The following is a 23,397-nucleotide window of genomic DNA, read 5'->3' as shown; positions in this document are numbered from 1 at the left end:
ATGTCCCCAGGTCCCATACTGTATAATGTCACAAAGTCCAACACTGTATAATGTCCCCAGGTCCCACACTGTATAATGTTCTGATTCTGATTTCCTGACGTCTGGGGTAAATTTGGGTCTAGTCAGAATTAAATGGGTTATCCAAGCTTTATAAAATCACCGGATGGCATCTGAGATCACTTTTGCCCTCCACCCGCCTCTCTCTGTGCTGTCCTCCTTTATAGGACGGACAGTAGACGTTGAATATTCAGAAACGATGTATATTTGGACAACCCATATTCCATGGCAAGCAACACCCAGAGAATCCACGCCCTGCCAAAGCCAAGGTGTCCCTAGAAAAAACTAGAAGAGATGGGGTCTAAAAATTGTTGGTGCCCAAATGGTCCTCCTGCCCCTTATGAGAAGTATTATAAATAATAGGGGAGGGGGCTATTGGGGCCCCGGAGTTCTGAAATGACAACTTTGATACTGACACCTGCAGGATGGGAAAGGCTACTGCACTTAAGGAAAACCAAAAAACAGCTTAAAATCCAATATTTTGTTTAGTATTTTCATGAATGGTTCTATTATGTTTCGGAGAACTGTCCCCCTGTCTGACCCACGATCCGTATTTTGTGGGGTGACGTTCCATTGTGTTTTGCGATCTGGTAAACAGAGAAAATAACAGACTGAACATTCCGGCAGCGCCATGATGTCATCTCACATTTACAATGAGACAAGGGGGTATTGTATCGAGCTTCTCCTATGGGTCACAACGTAGAAAAATGAACGTCTCAGAAATACCGTACGCAACAAACGGGCCGGACGGAAGATTTCTAAAAGAATCGGCAAGAAACCTCCTTAACCCATTATGGAAAAACCAGAATCCTTCAGATTCCAAAACCTATACAGTAGACACCTGTGATCGTTCCCTTGTTATATTGGACATCCTGGTTCATAAAAGCTAGTGAGGTCATCATGACCGTGTGATGATGTCACTATTTGTCAAGTCATTGTCTGGGCTTCAGAAACGTAGAAATATCAGTCAGCCCATTCACGACTTAGTATAGGGGACGACTACAGTATAACAGCCTCTGCAAGGAAAGGAGTAACCCTTTAGCTGCTGGGTTTTAAATGCCTGTAATGATGATCCTAGACTTAAAGGGAGTGTGTCACCTGACCCCAACATATCAACCGAGCACTGCAGATGGATAGGTTAGGGTGACATGAACGAAACAGTGTTTTCCCTTTGCAAATCACTTCCTCCGTTGCTGAGATATGGCTGTTTTCGTCAATAATTTTGGAGCAACAAGGGAGCTGCCATTGCTAAAGAGCTCATTTGCATATTGCCAAAAACAGAGCTATCTCGGCCACAGAAGCAGCGATTCGCAAAGGGAAAACACCATTTCATTCATGTGACACTAACCTATCTATGGGCAAGTTGATATACTGAGCTTTAGTAGTGACACATCCCCTTTAAGAGGGAATACAAGTATCTACAGAAAGATACAAGTGAGGAGATCTGGCTGGACCACTAGTAAATGGGAGCCCTGTCCATCACCGACCCCGCCCACATTCATTCTGCATACCTCCCAACTTTCAAAGGACAGAAAGAGGGACAAAATGTTATGGGCGCCACTACAAATTTAGCTCCACCCACTTCTACATTGACTCCGCCCATTCTCATCCATTTTTCTATGTGCCCCCACAAAGTATAATTTTCCTACAGTCACCCTAACATTATATGCCCGCACATTTTAACGTTCCCTTCCAATTGCCCCACAGTATTAAGTCCCTCTCTACGTGCCCTTGTTTAAACTGGTGGAAACTAGAGGGGGACATTAAACTGGGGCAGCTGGAGGGGGACATTAAACACTGGGGGTTGTTGAAGGCGGGACATTAAACTGGGCGCAACTAGAGGCAGACATGTCCCCCTTCAGCTCCCCCCCCCTCATGGTTTAATGTCCTCCTTCAGTTGCCCCCTGTTTAATGTCCATTTGATCTCCCCTCCATCTGTCCCCAGTCTAATGTTCCCCTTCATCTGCCACCAATTTAATAATTCTCCATCTGCCCCCAGTTTAATGTCCCCCTTCATCTGCCACGTTTAATTGCCCCCTTCATCTGCCACCGGCTTAATGTCCCCCCTTCTTCTGTCCCCAGTTTAATTGCTCTTTCATCTGCCTTCAGTTTGATTCCCCCCTACATCTGCCCCCAGTTCCCCCCACCTTGTTCATACTTTTTGTCTCTTCTCTCCTCTTTACCTTCCACCAGTCTCTTTTTCCTCTTCCTGTGTAATACCGCACTATCGTGTAGTATCCATTATAGCCCCGCCCACACAAGATCACAAGGGTGATGTCATCAAAGGTCCTTTAGCCCACTAGGATTTAGCGTCTACCATTTAGTCTTTAGCTTACCCCGATATAAGAGCCGGTGGATCGAAAAGTCTGTTAACAGCAAAACATTTCAAGGGCATGGTGGGAAAAACTGTAAGCTATCCGGGATGGCGGGACAGCAGTGAAAGGCCGAGATTGTCCCGCCAGATCCGGTACGGTTGGGAGCTATGATTGGGAGCAGGAGAAAGTTCTTACTGATTTCACCCCTTTAAGTGGTGGTCACCCATGCTAGGCAACATGACTCCATGGAACACTCTTATTTTGACATTGGAGAACGATTTGCAACGTTTTAAATAAATTGTTGCAACTTGCCGTTTTTGCGCCACCTGTGACATTTTGTCCATACAAAGGGGCGTGGTAAGGACATGCAGAGGGCGGGGCCAGATTTATTATTGCAAATGCCAGAAAAATGGCGTAAATGATGCTGGAAATCTCCGTCACCTATGACTTGGCGCAGATCCCACTCCCTCCCAGTGGAATGAGCCTTATATAGGAGAAGGTGTGAACGAGGCGCACCCTCCGCCCATGTTAAAATCCCCATTTTCATAGATCTCCCCCTGTGTGTTACTCCTGGGCCTTGATGACATAAGATATACTGCGACATCTGAATTGATGCATAGCGTTCCGAGGACACGTTCTTCATCTGTTCTCCGGGGACTCATTAGCTGGATAATTATATGTCATCTCCTGTCAAAGCAGAGATGAAGGAGGATCGTCCATTGTCTGCTGCCACCACCCAAAATACTAGATTAATCCTCATCCTACAATATCTGGTCCTTATTCCCGTGCTACAGGTTTCTAAATTTATATCAAAATTTACATAGAAAGTCACACATGTCAAACGTGTTGTCACAACCCCGCCCCTATTCATTAGAATCACTGAAATAGCTCAGGTTGTCCCACAGCTTGGACCCGTGTCATGAAGAATCTAACAGCAAGTATCCATTTTCCCTGCAGCAACCCCAGAGGTGAATTGAAGTATTACACAGCTCTGACTTAAATCAATGGACTAATGTACAAAGCATGTCCAGTCCTCCAGTGTGAGGACACAGTTTTACCAAAATTCAGTAAATACCGGCACATACCGTATATGTTCACCAATATTATTAGTACTAGTGCTCGAGAGTCAATACTGGTGGATATACTGGATATATGGTCACAGTTAGTGCTCGATAAGTGGAGTCAGCACTGGTGGATATACTGGATATATGGTCACAGTTATTTATCCCTATGACACAATTATATTGTCGTAATATGAGATTTTTATTTGGTACAAAATTACACTGTTTAGTAATATTTATAAATACTCTATGACGTTATTATGTAGGTTTTGTATGGGACTGCTATTTGTCTCATGGTAGCACCATTACATGGTACAGTTCTTTATACTATATGATAAAATTATGAAGACGTTGTATGGTAGCATTATGAAGGCACAATATGGTAGTATTAAGAAGGCCCTGTATAGTAGTGTTGTGAAGACACTGTATAGTGGGAAGGCATTGTATGGTGGTGTTATAAAGGCATTATATGATGGTATTATGAAGGCCCTGTATGTCAGTATTATGAAGACACTGTATGGCGCTATTATAAAGGCATTGTATGTTGGTATTATGAAAACATCGTATGGCGGTATTATGAAGGCACTGTATGGCGGTATTATGAAGACACTGTATGGTGGTATTATGAAGACACTGTATGGCGGTATTATGAAGACACTGTATGGCGGTATTATGAAAACATTGCATGACAGTATTATGAAGGCACTGCATGGCGGTTTTATGTTGACACTGTATAGCGGTATTATGAAAATATTGCATGACAGTATTATGAAAGCACTGTATGGCGGTATTATGAAGACACTGTATGGCGGTAATATGAAGACACTGTATGACGGTATTATGAAAACATTGCATGACAGTATTATGAAGGCACTGCATGGCGATTTTATGTTGACACTGTATAGCGGTATTATGAAGACACTGTATGACGGTATTATGAAAATATTGCATGACAGTATTATGAAAGCACTGTATGGCGGTATTATGAAAACATTGCATGACAGTATTATGAAGGCACTGCATGGCGGTTTTATATTGACACTGTATAGCTGTATTATGAAGACACTGTATGACGGTATTATGAAAACATTGCATGACAGTATCATGAGGCACTGTATGGCGGTATTATGAAGGCACTGTATGGTGGTATTATGAAGACACGGTATGATGGTATTATGAAAACATTGTATGACAATTGTATTATGAAAGCACTGTATGGTGGTATTTTTAGGGTACGTTTTAGATTTTGAAAGGAGGATCCAGGCAGCCACACGTTTTGTACAGAGGACTCCACGGACCTTGTTTTGCCCCTGTTCCCATTTATGGCCTCCCTGAGGCAGTCTGTCGTTTTGTGGATATTTTAGTGACAAAAGAGTTTTTTTTCTATAATTGTTTATAGAAATAGTATTTGATTATAACAGGGAATGATATTGTAACCTCACTCCTGTTACCCGATATGACAGTCATATAATGTTAGTCATCTACTCAGTAGGGAAGCCGTTCACATAAGGAGTCCCTATAGACACTGGTGCAGATGCCAGACCGCTCACTGAAGAACATCAAGTTTTGATTAAAAAAAGTGCTTGTCCGGAATTTATTTACATTCATAAATAGAATGTCAGGACTACAGTTAAGACTGACACATATTAGGAAAGAGGGGAAAAACTGCAAGGGGATCTTTTAACCAAATGTCAGCATGTGATAGTCCCCCTTGGTGCTGTAATGGCAGCCATTGGTGTTTGTCCCCAATCATGTATTAATCTCGTAGGTTACCCTTAAATGGTCAGACCAAACCCTTCAGATCTGCTGTCATAGATATAGGTCTATTGTTAGGAGTGAAGCTACCACCCTGTCCGAAACACAAGGTCCTGACATGGGTCAGCAATAGGATTTGTATGCGCCTATGTATGAAAAGACAAGGGGTGCAGTAGGTACAAATTTGCCTATGGGTATGGTCTGGGTCGGATTCATTTTAAAGATTTGGTTTGGGGTCCGATTTAAATTTAGAAGTCTGGTCAGGATTCTAAATTAATTTTAGAGATCTGATGTAGGCCTGAATTAATTTAGAAGTGTGGTCGGTGGTCTAAATTAAATTATAGTGGTCTACTCCGGGGGTCTGAATTAATTTTAGGGATCTAGTACGGGATCTAAATTGATTTTAATGATTTAGTTTGAGTTCTAAATTAAATTTTTAGAAGTCCGGTTTGGAGTCTGGATTAATTTAGAAGTGTGGTCTGGGGTCTAAGTTTATTTTAGTATCATCTGGGGTCTGAATTAAATTAAGAGATCTAGTCTGTAGTCTAAATTGAGTTTAGGGCTCTAGTGTCCATCCATGCATTCATTTTAGGGATCTAGTGTAGGTCTGAATGAGTTTGATTTGTTTTGAGATCTGTTCCAGGATCTGAATTCATTTTAAAGGGATCCTATCATTCAGACATTTTTTCTAAGTACCACGTCGGAATAGCCTTAAGAAAGGCTATTCGTCTACTACCTTTCATTGTCTTCTCCGTGCCGCCGCTCGCCTACAATCCCGGTTCTTGTCAGTATGTAAACTAGCTCTCTCGCAGCACTGGGGGCGGGCCCCAGCACTCAGACAGCACTGGGGGTGGCCCCAATGCTGCAAGAGAACTCTCTCCAGCACCGCCTCCATCTTCATCAGGAACAGCCTCTTCATTCTCTTCTTCCGGTGGTGTCTTCTTATTTCTAGGCCTCGAGCAGACTGTGCTTGCCCACAGGCCCCGAGAAAATGGCCGCTTACAATACTAAGCAAGCGGCCATTTTCTCGTGGCCTATGGGCATGCGCAGTCTGCTCTGCCCAAGGCCGGAGCCCTTAGAAGTTCCAAGCCACTGCCGGAACAAGAGGCTGAAGATGATGCTGCTGAAGAAGAGAAGGCGGCGCTGGAGAGAGTTCTCTCGCAGCAATGGGGACGCCCCCAGTGCTGCGAGAGAGCTAATTTACATACCGACAAGAACCGGGATTGTAGGCGAACGGCGGCATGGAGAAGACAACAAAAGGTAGGAGAAGAATAGCCTTTCCGACGTGGTACTTAGAAAAAATGTCATCTGAATGATAGGATCTCTTTAAGGATCCAGTTTGGGAGTCTAAGTTGATTTTAATGATCTAGTTTGGGGTTTCAATTCATTTTTGGAGTTGGGTTTGGGGTCTAAATGAATATTTTTTGAGTCTTGATTAATTTAGAAGTGTAGTCTGGGGTATAAATTGATGTTAGTGATCTCATTTGGAATCTGAATTAATTTTCGAGATCTAGTCTGGGCTCTAAATTGAGTTTAGGGATCTGGTCCAGGCCTAAATAGGTCTAGTCTGGGGTCTAGATTACATTGAAGAGATCTGTTGTAGGGTCCGAATGAATTTTAAGGATCTGCTTTGGGGTCTAAATGAATTTCAACCATGGTTTCTGGGATCTGAATTAATCTTAGGGAACCAGTTTGGGATGTAAATTGCTTTTAGCGATCTACATTGGGGTCTCAATTAATTTTAGAAGTCAGGTCTGGGGTCTAAATTCATTTTTAGAAATTTGGTCTACAGTCATTTAGAAGTGTAGTCTGGGGTATAGATTGAGTTTAAGGATCAGGTCCAGATTTGAATTCATTTTAGAGGTCTGGTCTGGGGTCTGATCCAGTTCTGGTCTGGGGTCTGAATTTATTATAGGGATCTGGTTTGGGGTCTGAATTCATTTTCGAAGTCATATCTGGGGTCTAAATAATTTTTTTTTAGGATTTTCATGAATGAATGAATGAATTAGGGGTATAGTTTTGTGTCTGAACAATGTGGGCTTGTGTTTTTAAGAGTCGGGGGTCTTAATTCATTTTGGGTTTGCTTTGAATTTATTTTGGTCCTTGTCTACATTTTCCATTAGGGTTGAGCCGATCTTGAGATTTTAGGATCGTTTTTAAAATCCGATTTTCGATCATTTTCAAGCCGATCCCGATTGTGAAATTTGCTCGATCACCGATCATGATCTGATCCTTCCCAATCCCCATCGCTCAACCCCATTTTCCATCGAACCTATAGCGGTAAATCTTAATGTACGCGACATCTTTACAGCTCGGATCTTCACCAGATCACAGACCCCAATAGTTAGATCTTTAGTAAGATTAGTCATGCTCTCCTCAGACTCCATATTGCCCCCTATAGACCGCCAAAAGCAATTACATATTGGCTTTTCAGGGAACCTAAATGTCTGCCAGCGACGGTGCGACTACTTCTTTAAGTGATGATTTTTAGTCTTGCTGGCGGACTGTCACTTCCTAGCTCAGCCTTTTAGGATTTGTTGTTTACAACCCCTTTAATTACTATTTTCTTCATTACTTCTTCTGCAGACGGTTTTGCTCAATAACAGTTCCCAGAATTGCCTTCTACAAATATGTTCCTTGTTAAAGTCTGACATCCCTAATGAGCCGGCGGACTGATGGGACACGCTCGTCCAGCTGCCATAATATGCAAAATGTTGTCCCCGTGCCACCCTGAATATTTAGTAGGCCGATCGGGATTAGACAGACGGATTGGTATGAATTTAACTACAATTTTACCATATAAAACTTTCTGTATTTCTATTACCTTAAAGGGGTACTCCACATTGCAAGTCTTGCTCCTGAGGACTCCCACTTGCAAAGGATATGGACGGACCCTCACGAGCAAAGTGACCGAAACTGTAGTAAACACATTGTCCAGACTAAATATACAAGACATTATGTAGGGCCAATCCAAACATAGCAACAAGGGCGTGGCCATTGCTCCAAAAAAGGTAAAAGGCAACGCCTTCATTGCTCCAAAGAACTCATTTACATATTGGGAGTCAAGGGAAACTCACTGCCCATGAATAAGACTCTGTCAATTGGAGGGTCTAATTGCAGGTCACATGACTCCGCTGAGGACCAGAAGGGAGCAAATACCTCGCAAATACAGAATACAGATCACCTTCACCAACATTTACATCATGAATTTTTTTAAAATCTTCCAAAGCCATGTCCGCCTTCACTTAGTATTTCATGGGAAGGCTGAAAGGGGGATATGACTTTGGGAAGGGTGACCATGTATCCTCCTGCGGGACCCTTAGGGACTTGATTTCTCCTCTAAGTCTCATAGCATAGATGCTTTACCTGATGTCTCCTCTTACCTGTCTCAGATACCATTGAAGTCATGAGACCCCCATTCCCCTGATAGATAGGGACGTCAAAGGTAGGACCACCAAAGATCAGACATTTATGATCTATCCAATGGATCCAACATGATTTAAGTTATTACTTTGAACACCTTTAGGATGGAAAGAGTCTATGGGGTGTGTCTATCTCTGAATGAGTCTAAGGTGGCGTTTCTATCCCCAAATGAGTCTATGGGGCGAGTCTAAGGTGGCGTTTCTATCCCCGAATGAGTCTATGGGGCGAGTCTAAGGTGGCGTTTCTATCCCCGAAAGAGTCTATGGGGTGTGATTATCTCTTAATGAGTCTATGGGTGTGTCTAAGGTGGTGTTTCTATCCCCGAATGAGTCTATGGGGTGTGTCTGAGGTGGCATTTCTATCCCCGAATTAGCCTATGGGGTGAGTCTAAGGTGGTTTTCTATCCCCGAATGAGTCTATGGGATGTGCTTATCTCTGAATGAGTCTATGGGGTGTCTAAGATGGCGTTTCTATCCCCGAATGAGTCTATGGGGTGTGTCTAACGTAGCGTTTCTATCTCCGAATGAGTCTATGGGATGTGTCTAAGGTGGTTTTTCTATCCCCGAATGAGTCTATGGGATGTGCTTATTCCCGAATGAGTCTATGGGGTGTGTCTAAGGTGGAGTTTCTATCCCCGAATGAGTCTATGGGTGTGTCTAAGGTGGCATTTCTATCCCCGAATGAGTCTATGGGGTGTGTCTAAGGTGTTTTTTTTTTATCTCCGAATGAGTCTATGGGGCGAGTCTAAGGTGGCATTTCTATCCCCGAATGAGTCTATGGGGTGTGTCTATCTCTGAATGAGTCTAAGGTGGCGTTTCTATCCCCAAATGAGTCTATGGGGTGTGTCTAAGGTGTTTTTTCTATCCCCGAATGAGTCTATGGGGTGTGCTTATCTCTGAATGAGTCTATGGGTGTGTCTAAGGTGGCGTTTCTATCTCTGAATGAATCTATGGGGTGAGTCTAAGGTGGCGTTTCTATCCCCAAATGAGTCTATGGGGTGTGCTTATCCCCGAATGAATCTATGGGGTGTGTCTAAGGTGGCGTTTCTATCCCCGAATAAGTCTATGGGGTGTGCTTATCTCTGAATGATTCTATGGGTGTGTCTAAGGTGGCGTTTCTATCCCCGAGTCTATGGGGCGAGTCTAAGGTGGCGTTTCTATCCCCGAATGAGTCTATGGAGCGAGTCTAAGGTGGCGTTTCTATCCCCGAATGAGTCTATGTGGTGTGCTTATCTCTGATTCAGCCTATGGGGTGTGTCTATCTCTGAGGTTGAGTTTAAGACTTTGATCAATGACGATCCCTTTTGCTCAGCAGGTCCTATCAGAGCCCAGCTATGGGCATTCATCGGAAACAGCTAACTTCCATACGTGAACCTCTAATACATACCGTCATATGGAGCAATATATATTTATTACATAATTCTCCATGATTTATACAAAAACCATATTTGGTGACAGATGTAGGTTAATCCTCCGTGGCGTTTCCTCCATCGGATACAGAACATACCCCCCTCCGCCTACGCCCCATATACTATACTTATAGTGCCCGATATCAAAGCCTTTCGGCTATGTCTCGCTAGGCCCGAGTTGTCACAGCAACGTCATACTTGTCACTTCAAAGGTGGATATTATGGAGGAGCTAGAAAGGGACTTGAGTTAATTAGTAGCGGGGACGAGTATTTGCTAATGTGACTGGCGGCGGCTGACAGGGGAAGCCGTGTTTGAAGTGAGGTTCAGGTAAGACTTGTACTGTACACAGAGGGGAATCCTGGGCCTCCCTGACGTCTATTGACCCCACAGGGACACTTATGGCTAGTTTCCGCACATTTCAGAATGATCCCTTTAAATTCTAGAGTGTATTAAAGGTACAAACTCCAGCTAGAGAAGCACAGATTATTGAACCTACTTATATACCGCCATCATGTTCACATCGCTATACAGATATTATCAACATTGTCCCATATAGGGCACACAACTTAAATCCGCCATCAGTATCTTTAGAGAATATTTGTATAGTATTTGATCTATACTTACAAAGTACAATAATCTGCAGTCACATACTAAAGGATGTTATGCCTAATGCAAGGCCCAAGGGGGTGGAGCAAAGAGCCACTCTCTGTGTCATGCCCCGCCCCTGAGGGACTATGCTAAGGAAATATTGTTCCTGCTCTTATTATACAGTAATACACAAATTGTCATCAGGGTTGGCAGCAAAGTAGAGGGTCTGGGAAGAAGGGAAAATGGGCAATATTTGTGTATAACATGGTAGTATTATGTTGGTACTCTATGGCAGTATTATTTGTGCATAGTATTAGGTTGGTACTGTCTAGGAGTGTTATTTGTGTATTGCATGGCAGTATTTTATAGGTTCTATATGACAGTATTATTTGCGTTTAGTATTATGTTGGTACCCTATGGTAATATTTTATGGGTACTGTATGACAATACTATTTGTGTGTAGTATTATATTGGTACTATATGGGAGTAGCATTTGTGCATTGCATGGCACTATTATGTGGGTAATGGATGACAATAATATTTGTGCATGGTATTATGTTGATTCAGTATGAGTATTATTTGAGCATTGCATGGCAGTGTTTTATTGGTACCATACAGCACTATTCCTTGTGCATAGATTTATGTTGTATAGGAGTATTATTTATTCATTGCATGACAGTATTGTATAGGTACTATATGACAGTATTATTTGTGCATAGTATAATGTTGGTATTATATGGGAGTATTATTTGTGTACTGCATGGCAATATTTTACAGGTACTGTATTTCTACATGTTACTATGTTGGTACTGTTTGGGAGTATTATTTGTGCATAGCATGTCAGTAAGTGGATACTGTCAGACAGTATAATTTGTACATGTTATGCTGATGCTGTATGGTACTATTATTTGTGTATTACTTACTATTATGTTGATACTATATGATAGTATAAGTTGTTCATTGTAGGGTAGTAGTATTATGTGGGTAGCATATGTCAGTATTACAGTATTATTTGTGCAGTGTATCATAAAGGTACTGTATTGAAGCATTATTTGTGCACGCTATGTAAGTATTATGTGGTTGCTATATAGAAGCGCCTAGAACCAGGTAGTTTGAAAGTGATGTAGGTAAGTATTATTTGTGCATTCTATGGTAGTATTATTTGAGTATTGTATGTACTCACTGCTGCCTCCTAGGGTGTCAGGATCACTGGGTAAGTGTCCACTTTTAAGGTCTTGTCCAAGAAGCAGTCTCCAAACTGACTACACAACCTTATCTTATATCTCAATCCTCAGGTTTTACAGCCAATGTGTCAAACTGTATATCAGGTGAATGCTCCTTACTGCCCTTTAACCCCATCAGTACCACAACCAGTGGCGTAACTACCGTGGTAGCAGCAGTAGCAGCTGCCACAGGGCCCGGGCCATTAGGGGGCCCGGTGACAGCCGCTACCGCTGCGGTTTTTTTTCAATAGGCAGTTACGGGCCCCATTCACTTGCCGATCCTGGCTGGGCCGGGATCGGCAAGTGACACCGCGGGCCCCACAAGGGCTATCATTATACTCGGGGGTCTTTGCAGACCCCCGAGTATAATGATCGGCGGACCGGAGAGGTAAGGGAACATAAAAAACTGTTACTTACCTCTCTGCGATCCTGCCAGGCCTCCGTCCTACTGCTGTCTGACGTCTCTGACGTCACATGAACCCGGCATGCTTCCCGGGTCATGTGACGTCCGACGTCATTAACGAAGGACGCGAGAGGAGGACAGCACAGCACAGGAGCCGGGGAACAGGTAAGAAGCAACAGTGTTTTGTTTTTTTTATGTTTTTATTTCCCGGGTCTCCGATTATTATACTCTGGGGTCTGAAAAGACCCCAGAGTATAATAATTGTTTATGGGTGTCCACAGAGGAACATAATACTGTGTACAGGGGACACTATTGGGGTTAATACTGTGTGTGCAGGGGACACTATTGGGGTTAATACTGTGTGCAGGGGCAAGTAAGGGACATAATAGAGTGCGGAGGAGGGGGTCGGTCGAGGTCTTCGGCGTCAGTTGGGATGGGGGGGGGGCCCCATGTCAAAAGTTCGCCACTGGGCCCCGCCATTCCTAGTTACGCCACTGACCACAACCATAGCTCTATGGTATCAGGGGATACTAATCCATATTCAGGATATCTACAGGTCTGGTCCTGGCACACATCATACCGTATCAGCGCACTTGTGAGGAGTCTGTGTTTGGATAAGAAGGTGTAATAAGATCTGATCCTGGAAATCTGAAGGATGATATGGAATTCTAGTAATTCCCTGAGGAGTAGGAGTCTGTACACACTCCTGCATAGCACAGGCTCCACATACAGCCGAAATCTACCAAACCTGTTCAAGATTCTAAGAGAAAAAATGTCATCTTAAAGGGTTATACACACCATAGCTTACGTATAGAAACAGTATAGAAACAGCTCGCTGTAAGTACACTACACACAGCCTGTATTATACAGTACTCCACAGCTATATATAATAGGTTTTATAGCTGAACTCTTCCAGCATTCCCTGCTTGTTCAGTATCTACACAAAGATTATTGAGGTGGTCAACACAGGATAAGTAATGTAATGTATGTACACAGTGACTGTACCAGCAGAATAGTGAGCGCAGCTCTGGAGTATAATACAGGATAAGTAATGTAATGTATGTACACAGTGACTGCACCAGCAGAATAGTGAGCGCAGCTCTGGAGTATAATACAGGATAAGTAATGTAATGTATGTACACAGTGACTGCACCAGCAGAATAGTGACTGCAGCTCTGGAGTATAATACAGGATGTAACTCAGGATCAGTACAGGATAAGTAATGTAATGTATGTACACAGTGACTGTACCAGCAGAATAGTGACTGCAGCTCTGGAGTATAATACAGGATGTAACTCAGGATCAGTACAGGATAAGTAATGTAATGTATGTACACAGTGACTGCACCAGCAGAATAGTGAGCGCAGCTCTGGAGTATAATACAGGATGTAACTCAGGATCAGTACAGGATAAGTAATGTAATATATGTACACAGTGACTGTACCAGCAGAATAGTGAGTGCAGCTCTGGAGTATAATACAGGATGTAACTCAGGATCAGTACAGGATAAGTAATGTAATGTATGTACACAGTGACTACACCAGCAGAATAGTGAGCGCAGCTCTGGAGTATAATACAGGATAAGTAATGTAATGTATGTACACAGTGACTGTACCAGCAGAATAGTGAGCGCAGCTCTGGAGTATAATACAGGATAAGTAATGTAATGTATGTACACAGTGACTGTACCAGCAGAATAGTGAGTGCAGCTCTGGAGTATAATACAGGATGTAACTCAGGATCAGTACAGGATAAGTAATGTAATGTATGTACACAGTGACTGCACCAGCAGAATAGTGAGCGCAGCTCTGGAGTATAATACAGGATAAGTAATGTAATGTATGTACACAGTGACTGTACCAGCAGAATAGTGAGCGCAGCTCTGGAGTATAATACAGGATAAGTAATGTAATGTATGTACACAGTGACTGTACCAGCAGAATAGTGAGTGCAGCTCTGGAATATAATACAGGATGTAACTCAGGATCAGTACAGGATAAGAAATGTAATGTATGTACACAGTGACTGCACCAGCAGAATAGTGAGCGCAGCTCTGGAATATAATACAGGATGTAACTCAGGATAAGTAATGTAATGTATGTACACAGTGACTGCACCAGCAGAATAGTGAGTGCAGCTCTGGAATATAATACAGGATGTAACTCAGGATCAGTACAGGATCAGTAATGTAATGTATGTACACAGTGACTGTACCAGCAGAATAGTGAGCGCAGCTCTGGAGTATAATACAGGATAAGTAATGTAATGTATGTACACAGTGACTGTACCAGCAGAATAGTGAGCGCAGCTCTGGAGTATAATACAGGATAAGTAATGTAATGTATGTACACAGTGACTGCACCAGCAGAATAGTGAGCGCAGCTCTGGAATATAATACAGGATGTAACTCAGGATCAGTACAGGATAAGAAATGTAATGTATGTACACAGTGACTGCACCAGCAGAATAGTGAGTGCAGCTCTGGAATATAATACAGGATGTAACTCAGGATCAGTACAGGATCAGTAATGTAATGTATGTACACAGTGACTGTACCAGCAGAATAGTGAGCGCAGCTCTGGAGTATAATACAGGATGTAACACAGGATCCAGGGCCACTATGGGATATAATACTGTGTTCAGGGGCCACTATGGGGCATAATACTGTGTACAGGGGCCACTATGGGGCATAATACTGTGTGCAGGGGCCACTATGGGGCATAATACTGTGTGCAGGGGCCACTATGGGGCATAATACTGTGTGCAGGGGCCACTATGGGGCATAATACTGTGTACAGGGGCCACTATGGGGGATAATACTGTGTGAAGGGCCACTATGGGGATAATACTGTGTGCAGGGTCCACTATGGGGCATAATACTGTGTGCAGGGGCCACTATGGGGCATAATACTGTGTGCAGAGGCCACTATGGGACATAATACTGTGTGCAGAGGCCACTATGGGGCATAATAGAGCGCGCAGGAATGCGTAGGAGGGGGTCGGTCGAGGTCTTCGGCGTCGGTGTTGGTTGGGGGGGGGGGGCATGTCAAAAGTTCGCCACGGGGCCCCACCATTCCTAGTTACGCCACTGGTACACAGTGACTGTACTAGTAAAATTATAATACAATTGTCTGAAGTCCTAAATCAATGTACCTCAGCTGTAACTCAGCTTTTCTAAGAAAGTGGTCATGTTTTCCTAATCCTGACTGACTCCCAGACACCCCCTGCCCTGCACCTGCGAGTGAAGGATTACAGGGGAGGCTTGATCCCATTATAACTGCTATAAATACTAAAGATATGAGATGAAAGAGTTATCATCAGTGGTCATAGCCATCCATGTAGCACCACAACTCCAGGTATGTCCAGCCCAACACTTGGGAGATTTGATTCCTCCTTGACCACTAAACTGTCTAGAAACACCCCTAAGGAAACTTGATTATGTCTTAAAGGGAAAGTGTCACCTTAAAATAACCTGTTTTTCCAACAGTCACCTCACTTACATCACAAGTAGGATTACAATAGAAGATAACACCTCTATAGATAACACCACGGATCCATCATTACATCTCATCTCCTCCCAACACAGAATGTCTAGAAAACTTTCCCATGGACCTCAATTAGTCGGCTCCGGTCTATTGCTGCCTATGGCCATGACTATGCTGTAAAGCGTATCACTAATTGCTGCAACAATAATGCAACATGTGGAATCCCAGATGCAATGGGTTAACCCTGATACTAAATCATATAATATATGATATCATCTGTCTATAAGAATATCGGGGGGGGGGGGGGGGGGGGTAAGATCGTGATCATGGAGAGATCTGCAATGGATGAGATATACTTAGCCGTGGATGACATTTTACCCTATGTGATGAGTGTTATGACAGGTGGGGTATAAGCTATCTGGGACTTGTAGTCCACCATCCTCACCCGCAGTAGTATTGGGGTCCCCCTCTCCCACTTACCGGTTCAGCAGGGTCAGGCAATGTCTTCAAGACTGTCTAGCACCCTGGGGAAACCGTGCAGGAAACTATATAGCGGACATCTGGTCCAAGAATTCCTAGAAGAGCCCCCCTCCCCAAGTGACAATCCCCGTCTCTGGCTAGAAGATGCAGATTTCCTAGAAAACTAAACTTTCAATTTTGGGTGGAGTTCCCCCAAAATAACAACAATATAAAGTATTATGTAACGGCAATAACAGGACCACAGCTGCCCCAGAACATCTTCAGATCAAATCAGCTGATCACCAAATCGATGACTGTGCAAAGATGTTCTGCAGCAGCTGTGAGCACACAGAGTAACAAACACGCAATGATGTAGAGGGTGACATGAACACAACAAGTGTCTTGGGGCAGCTGCTGCCGCGCTTGGATGTAACACAAGTATCAAGGAAATGGAGGAGAATAACAATAAGCTGCTGAGGCGGACAGAGTGCGAGGGGGGTACAGTACCTGGTACAGTACCTTGTGCGGTAGCGGCGGGTCCAGGCTGAGCCTCCAGGGCTGTCAGATTGGGATAAGCAGAGAGGCTGAATGTTCAGCCAGAAGGAGATCACAAACAGGGTGTGTTTATGAGAAGTGAGACACAAGAGGAGGCGGGAGAAGGCAGCGGCGGATCACAGAGCACCAGATACAGCGTAACACAATCCACAACTTCCTCACAACACCGCTACATACAGCCGTATACAACTAACACACAGCATCACAACACCGCTACATACAGCCATATACAACTAACACACAGCATCACAACACCGCTACATACAGCCGTATACAACTAACACACAGCACACCAGATACAGCGTAACACAATCCACAACTTCCTCACAACACCGCTACATACAGCCGTATACAACTAACACACAGCACACCAGATACAGCGTAACACAATCCACAACTTCCTCACAACACCGCTACATACAGCCGTATACAACTAACACACAGCATCACAACACCGCTACATACAGCTGTATACTGTATACAACTGACACACAGCACACCAGATACAGCGTAACACAATCCACAACTTCCTCAAAGCATCACAACACTTTTACATACAGCTGTATACTGTATACAACTTACACACAACATCACAACACCGCTACATACAGCCGTATACTGTATACAACTAACACACAGCATCACAACACCGCTACATACAGCCGTATACTGTATACAACTAACACACAGCATCACAACACCGCTATATACAGCCGTATACTGTATACAACTAACACACAGCATCACAAGATACAGCGTAACACAATCCACAACTTACTCACAACACCGCTACATATAGCCGTATACTGTATACAAGTACACAAAGTATATCAGATACAGCATAACACAATCCACAAGTTTCTCACAGCATCACTGGGACATTGAGCAGCACACTGTACACAAGTAGCATAGTTTATCACACCACTGCCAGTATTATGCCCTGTGCGCAGGGGCTACTAGGGGGCATAATAATGTGTTCTGGGGCCACTATGGGGGATAATACTGTGTTCTGGAGCCACTAGGGGGCATAATACTGTGTGCAGGGGCCACTATGGAGCGTAATAGTGTGTGCAGGGGCCACTATGGGGTATAATACTGTGTGCAGGGGTCACTACGGGACTAATACTATGTGCAGGAGCCACTATGGGGGGATAAAACTGTGTGCAGTGGCCACTATGGGGTATAAAACTGTGTGCAGGGGTCACTATGGGGCATAATACTGTGTGCAGGGGCCACTATGGGGATAATACTGTGTTCTGGAGCCACTAGGGGGCATAATACTGTGTGCAGGGGCCACTATGGGGGATAATACTGATGTGGGGGCTACTATGGGACATAATACTGTGTGCAGGGGCCACTATGGGGTATAATACTGCGTGCAGGGGCCACTAAGGGGCATAATACTGTGTGCAGGGGTCACTATGGGCCTAATACTATGTGCAGGAGCCACTATGGGGGGATAAAACTGTGTGCAGTGGCCACTATGGGATATAAAACTGTGTGCAGGGGTCACTATGGGGCATAATACTATGTGCAGGGGCCACTATGGGGCATAATACTGTGTGCAGGGGCCACTATGGGGCATAATACTATGTGCAGGAACCACTATGGGGCATAATACTGTGTGCAGGGGCCACTATGGGGCATAATACTATGTGCAGGAACCACTATGGGGCATAATACTGTGCGCAGGGGCCACTATGGGGCATAATACTGTGTGCAGGAGCCACTATGGGGCATAATACTGTGTGCAGGGGCCACTATGGGGCATAATACTATGTGCAGGAGCCACTATGGGGCATAATACTGTGTGCAGGGGCCACTATGGGGTATAATACTGTGTGCAGGGGTCACTATGGGACATTATACTGTGTGCAGGGGCCACTATGGGGCATAATACTGTGTGCAGGGGTCACTATGGGGCATAATACTATGTGCAGGGGCCACTATGGGGCATAATACTGTGTGCAGGGGACACTATGGGGCATAATACTGTGTGCAGGGGCCACTATGGGGCATAATACTGTGTGCAGGGGCCACTATGGGGCATAATACTGTGTGCAGGGGCCACTATGGAGCATAATACTGTGTGCAGGGGCCACTATGGGGCATAATACTATGTGCAGGGGCCACTATGGGGCATAATACTGTGTGCAGGGGCCACTATGGGGCATAATAGTGTGTGCAGGGGACACTATGGGGTATAATACTGTGTGCAGGGTACACTATGGGGCATAATACTATGTGCAGGGGACACTATGGGGTATAATACTGTGTGCAGGGGCCACTATGGGGCATAATACTATGTGCAGGAGCTACTATGGGACATAATACTGTGTGCAGGGGCCACTATGGGGTTTAATACTGTGTGCAGGGGCATAATGGAGATTGCAGGAATGCGGGGGGGGGGGGGGGGGGTGTTAAGTCGGTGTCTTCGGCGGGTGTCGATGGGTGGGGGGCTATGTCATCCGTTCGCCACGGGGCCCCTCCGTTCCTAGTTACGCCACTGCAACTGCCACATTATAATACAGGGTAGCACAATATAAAACTCCTGAACTGTAACACACCATAGCCAGATACAATGTAATATGATTCACAACTTCCTGACACCACAAATCAGATATATACAGCTGTAACACATCACTTAGGTACAATGTAACACAATACAAATGTTTCCAACTGTGACAGATGACAGTAAGCAACAATGTAACAAAATACACAATGTAACAAGATGCGAGATTATTGGCAGCACATTGTCATTTGTATAGAGTGAATAAAACTGAATGGGAGAGGATAGCGCTATATACGGTATACAACCAGGCCTTGTGTAACAATCCACAACGTCCTTACGTCAGTGTACTGTACACAACCACACAGCATCACATCACAGCCTATTCCCTAACTACAGGACATGACAACACTACCATATACAACCAAACATTGCACGATCTCCAAATGCAACAACCCCTCCGTCCATGTCCATTCCCATTGACTGTAATGTAAACAATATGGCGGACCTATCATCCATGATGTTTCTTCACTTCGGTATCCTCTTTCTCCCATCAAAGGGGAATGTGCTCTAGCGCCACCTATTGAAAGACCAATGTCCGGTTTCCTGAGACAAGGCAGCCCAGAATAGGCTACTAGGTTTCAGGAAACCCTGATATTTTGAGTGTCCCGGCCCTTTAAGTCCAGGTTTCCTTCTATACACTGCCTTGATCATACACCTTCGGGGTTCCTCTTTTTCTCTCGCCTCTCGTGTTATGGACTCTCCATAGAGTTACTATGGAAATGCGTCTTTGAACTTCCTTTTTACTGGAGAGATAAAAAGAGAAGACCCGACGTGTTACCGAATGGAGATACGGCAGGCGATGACAATGGCGGCACCTTCTGTATCTGACTCATTTACATAGCATTATAAATGGGGACATGTCGGAGCCCATCTTTTCCAATGTATTGCGGCAGATGAAAGCACGTTACATTGTTTGGCCTAAACTGACCGCAGTAAAATCCGAAACCAGTCGTTCGCAAATCGCTGCAATGAAAACAAGTCGTTTGGGGCCACTGGGTTCCACCATAGACATCCTGTACCGGAGTCAGACCCATGTCCTCTCCTGACATGATTCTTTTGCAAAAAGTCCCCTTTGAAATAACAGTTTTGCAACGTCTCTTCTTAGATCTCTGCATTGGCCTGTTCCTCTGTTATTGCTCCTGGAAATGTATAAATAAATTGGCTGTTACCGGTTGGGAAATATTCTTGTAATCTCCGATGCTGCTAGTATGAGACTGTGTAGGGAAAAAAAACTCCCAAACCCTTTGACACAGAGCCAGTTGTCAAAAAGTTCATTCATGTTCAGGAGGAATAACAGAGGAACAGCAAAACACACTGGGAAGGGAATTTATCAACCCAAAGTTTTCTGGTGTAGATGGTTGTTAAAGGGATCCTATGATTGGATACCTTTTTTTCTGAGTAACACGTAGGAATAGCCTTAAGAAAGGCTATTCTTCTCCTACCTTTAGATGTCTTCTGCACGCCGCCGTTTGGTAGAAATCCTGGTTTTCTTCGGTATGCAAATGAGTTCTCTCGCAGCACTGGGGGCGGTCCTCAGCGCTCAAACAGCACTGGGGGTGTTCCCAATGCTGCAAGAAAACTCTCCAGCGATGCCTCTATCTTCTTCTAGAACGGCCTCTCCCTGTGTCTTCTTCCGTCCTGGGTTTCAATCTTCTAGGTCTAGTGCATGCCCAGGCCACAAGAAAATGACCGCTTACACCAGTTTACTGTGTAAGCGGCCATTTTCTTGTTGGCTTGCCCCATGTGATCGCTTCTTAAGGCTATTCCTACATGTTAATCAATGATGGGATCCCTTTAAAGTGACAGATTTGTTAGAAATGAGAGAAACCAGTTCGGATTCGAACCAGGTTTCCAAAAATTTTGGGCTCGAAAACTAGAGATGAGCGAGTATTATTCGAAACTCCCGTTTCGAATAGCACGCACCCATAGGAATGAATGGAAGCAACTGGCACACAGGGGGTTTAGTGGCCGGCCACCAGCAAAGTCTGCGTGCCGGCCGCTTCCCTTTCATAACTAAAGACGCATCTTTTCAGACAAGCCTATCACAATTCCTAATGCACAAAATTGTCTGAACACTGTATAAGCAATGCCGCCCCTGCTACCTCTTGTGTCACCCCCTCTACCTCATAGACTGTAAGCTCTTTTGAGCAGGGCCCTCAGTCCCATTGTGTGAAATGACGTTCTTTGTTATGTATGTCTGTATCTGAAACCTATAAATTGTACAGCGCTGCGGAATATGTTGGCACTATATAAATAAAATGTATTATTATTATTATTATTATTATTCCTATGGGTGTGTGCTATTCGAAATGAGAGTTTCGAATAGTACTCTCTCATCTCTAGTTTCGAGCCCAAAATTTTTGGAAACCTGGTTCGAATCCGAAACCTGATTCGCTCATCTCTACTTGAAATCAGACGTAAAATTTTGGGGTTTTGTAACCTGTGAACTGGATGTGAAATTGATATACTCTGGGGTCTCTTAGGTCACATAGTATAAACAATGGAGGTCAAGGGAAAGAGTGGCCTCCTGGTGAAGTCTTGCACATCAGGGTCACTGCTGAAGCCTGTGATTGGGTCTCAGCCAGGGGCATAACTTGGGGGTGCAGTGGCACTGGGGCCCAGGAGCATAAGGGGGCCCATAAGCACTGGCATCAGTATTGAGATTGCAGCTTCCATCTGGCCCATAAGCCAAGGAGACCCACAGATTACCCCGACCACACTAAGGTGGAGTAAACTCCTTAGCACCCGTAACCAGCACTATAGGAATAAGGTAGGGGGCCCCGGACAAAAGATAGCACCGGGGCCCACTAGACTTTAGTTACGCCAGTCATATGGGGCGAACCAACAGTGGCAGATACCACTCAGATCGCAGCAGGATTCTGAAAAAGTCACCTGCTTAATCTTCCTGGAGATGCCGCGGCTGACTTAGTCGCGGAGTCTTCGGCCCGAGACCACCCACCGACTAGGCCCATAAATCTACCGCTAAACAGCTGCGGAAAGCCACGATGGAATACCAATGCTCTGCATTCTGCCACAGATAGTCGGCGGCCGGAAGAAGCCTTTCATACGCAAGAATTTGACACTGAATTTGAGGCGGAATCTGCAAATTTTGGCACAAATTATGACAGAATTCTGACGTGTCAAAAGAGGAAGAAGCTCCGGACTGAGGCTGCAGCGACGGGTCCACTTTATGCAGAACTGATGCATTTCGGATGACCGGTAATAGAGTTAATACCGCTGATATTCTCTTCAGTTTGGAGGCCTTCACTTTCCTAAAACTTTTGCTTGGAGTTCCCCTTTGAAGATGTATTAGCAGATTCTTCCTCACGTACAGGGCTTTGAACGCGGCCGCCTCTCCGCACAGCTTTAGGACATTCGCTGGATTTGACAGCGCCAGCTCTTCCTGTGTGGCTCGAAACCTCATTTTCCAGTCACTGCTGCTTTTTGGAATACTCCGTTAGTTTTGGTTGGAAAAAGTCAACTAATATGGTGGGGCGGGACCCCAAAGGTTACACTGCAAATCACCAGGATTCCTCTATTTGTCTCCATATGTATCACTGGTGGTTTAGTGTCTTGTATATGAGTATTATATCCTTGCTGTAATGTAGATGAATGGAGCCAGCCAGGGGCGTAACTATAGGGGGTGTAAGGGTAAAATCACTACCGGGCCTTGGGACCTGGGAGGGCCCGAAGGCTGCTCGAAAATATAAGAAGGTACCAGTAATATAATATGTAGTTGTCAACATAAAAAAAACAACAACCCAAACCCACGTATACTGTATACTCATCTTCCCTCACCTCTTTTGGCACAACTCTCTGGGGGTGTAGTGCAAGTCCCCTCTGTACCTGCATTGGTTGTAAAGGGTTTTTCCGGGCCTTACATATCCATGGCCTATACTTCAGATAGGTCATCTGGACGTGATTGATTGGGGTCTGACAACACTTGGGACCTGTGCCAATCAGCTTTTTGAGGAGCACAAATGATGTCACATTTATTGGTCACACGGTACAGCTGCAGCTCAGTCCCATGCAAATGAATGGGTTGAGCTGCAATATCAAGTCAAGCCACTTCTTTGCAGACCCCCGAGCATA

The 23,397-nt window shown here is 44.4% G+C and overlaps 1 protein-coding gene across 1 annotated transcript in view; it reads right to left on the bottom strand.

Moving 5' to 3' along the window:
* The window catches only part of PAQR8 (progestin and adipoQ receptor family member 8), a 37,756-nt gene extending 20,960 nt beyond the window's left edge, over nucleotides 1-16,796 (bottom strand). Inside the window, exon 1 of the mRNA XM_075269314.1 lies at nucleotides 16,698-16,796. The gene's annotated coding sequence lies outside the window, so the exon portion shown is untranslated. The remainder of the gene's footprint in view (nucleotides 1-16,697) is intronic.
* Nucleotides 16,797-23,397: the final 6,601 nt, after the last annotated feature.

The sequence above is a fragment of the Leptodactylus fuscus genome, chromosome 3, assembly GCF_031893055.1.
Source record: "Leptodactylus fuscus isolate aLepFus1 chromosome 3, aLepFus1.hap2, whole genome shotgun sequence".
Classification (NCBI taxonomy): domain Eukaryota; kingdom Metazoa; phylum Chordata; class Amphibia; order Anura; family Leptodactylidae; genus Leptodactylus; species Leptodactylus fuscus.
Note: the sequence above shows the minus strand (reverse complement) of the source record. Positions and strands in the feature narration are given on the sequence as shown.